Genomic DNA, 2,534 nt, shown 5'->3' with positions numbered 1-2,534 from the left:
TTTTCACCGCAAAAAATCTAAATTCAATTAGATTGAACAAAGTTAAAATTTGTATTAAAATTTGAGAAAAATCTAATTATTACAAATTTATAATTTTTATGTTTAATCTTATAATAAACTCAACTATAACTTTATAATATAATAATAATATTTCCATCAATTTTATAATATTTCCATTCTCCTGCTTTGAAAATAATCTTAGTTATGGTACTAGCACAATCGTGACACTAAGTGGTATAATGCAGAGATACTTTGTTATGAGTTTGTCGAAAACTATCATCATGTAACATTAAAGGTTAGGTAAAATATAATGTGTGCGACTAATTCAACATGTTGGGTATGTTGATCATATTTATGATCGATGGGTCATATTCATTTCAGGAGAAATATGAGAAAGCGAGTCTTGTGATCCCTCATATTACTAAATGCTACCATGTTTCTAGAAGCTTCTCTAAGTCAAAAAAAAATCCATGCTTCAACCTCTTGCATGTTAACTTTATGTATGTGGCTAACTTGACACGTTAGGTGCATTGCACAAGTTTTGGTGAAATGTTTCCACTCCACCAATTCAGAATCAATAATCCTAGCAAGTGAAATGGTGGATAAAGGAAATCAAAACTTAATGACAATGGGTGAATTGGACAAAGTCAAGTAGAATCAAATATGATACTAGTTGATGAACACTAGTACATTTGACCCCTTTTTTGACCAATATTGGTCAAAATTTTGATCCAGGTTGGTCAAAATTTGGACCAACCAATTGGTCAAAGTTTTTCTTGTCAAAATTTTGACCAATACATTGGTCAAAAATATCCCAGAGTCCTAGCATAGTCTACACCAAGTGTTGGTCAAATTTTTTACTAATGCTTGGTTGAAAACTACAAACAATGATCAAAATTTTTGACCAATACCTAGTAGAAAACTTTTAGTTATTGATCAAAATATTGACCAATGTCTGGTAGAAAACTTCCAGGTATTGGTCAAAATTTTGACCAATGCCTGGTAGAAAACTTTTGGATATTGGTCAAAATTTTGACCAATGTCTGGTCGAAAACTTTCAAGTATTGGTCAAAATTTTGACCAATGCCCGATCGAAAACTAGCAGCCATTGGTCAAAATTTTGACCAATGCCTGGTAGAAAACTTTTAGGTTTTGGTCAAAATTTTGACCAATTCCTAGTAGAAAACTTTTAGGTATTGGTCAAAATTTTGACCAATACCTGGTGGTTTTCTACCAGGCATTGGTCAAAATTTCAACCAATGTTTGGTCAATATTTTTTTGAGGCATTCTATAAAATAGTTCACATGCCTTGCCTATGATTTGAAATTTTGTATGCATTGTGCACTCTATCATCCTGACGATGGATTATAGAGAGTGATCTGAAACAATGATACTAAAAAACACACACAATCAAATCCAAAACGAACTTGCATTACAAATGGATTGTGGAAATCTGATATTTTTAATTTTGCATGCATGTCTACTAGGACAATCACAATTATATATGTTTAAGTTGTGATTGTCTTGATAGACATGCATGCAAAATTAACAAAATCAAATTTCCACAATCCATTTGTAATGCAAGTTCGTTTTGGATTTGATTGTGTGTGTTTTTTAGCATCATCATTTCAAATCACTCTCTATAATCCATCGTCAGGATGAGAGAGTGCACAATGCATGCAAAATGTCAAATCATAGGCAAGGCATGCTAGCTATTTTATAGAATGCCTCAAAGAAGCTAAGAATATTGAAATACTTACAAGGGACTATTCTATTGCTATAAATATTATAGGCTTTTTTTGTCTTCCAATCATAAGGATATTTATGTTTGTATGCTTCTTCCATGATAAGACATGAGTGTTCATCTAAGATCTTGACAATTGTCACATTTATGTCATGGGCCCCTCCTCGGCTTTCATGCTTTTGGGTAGGTAAAAGTACCTTCCTGAGTATCAAGGCATGTTGGACATTGTTGGTTATAATTTTGTTCATTAACAATATAATGTTATCACTCTTAGCTATATTCAAGATACTCACGTACTACTAGGAACATCCTTTATAACTACAAACTGCCTACATACCCTATATCTCCAAAATTCGTGTTCATAGCAAATGTCAACTCATATTTAGTGCACATGTTTAAAAACATCTGGATTTTTTGATTAAAAGGAAAACACATGTTGAAACAGATTTGGATCTTGGGTTTTTTTCTACCCAATTAGTAGATTTTAGAGAGGAGGAGAAAGAGAGAGATTTTGGCAAATTAAAAAATTGCATGAATGGCAGCAATACAGAAAGGAGATACCAGAAATCAAAGAAAAAACCTAGATCTATATACATGTTACATGTTTTTAGACTGGCAATAAATAATCTATACATATCCAGGGATGGTCAAAAAATGATTATCGCAAATCAATACTAACTTACAAGAATCCTCCAAGAGGAAGGCTACAAGTACATAGTTCAATTGAATTCCTAGACGAATAATTCAATTGAATCCTCCTCCTAAAGGAAGGCTACAACAAATGTATAGT

Source organism: Cupressus sempervirens, chromosome 2 (assembly GCF_028749045.1).
Source record: "Cupressus sempervirens isolate cs-2001-9-10 chromosome 2, ASM2874904v1, whole genome shotgun sequence".
NCBI classification, from domain to species: Eukaryota; Viridiplantae; Streptophyta; class Pinopsida; order Cupressales; family Cupressaceae; genus Cupressus; species Cupressus sempervirens.
This window is presented reverse-complemented; position numbering follows the sequence as displayed.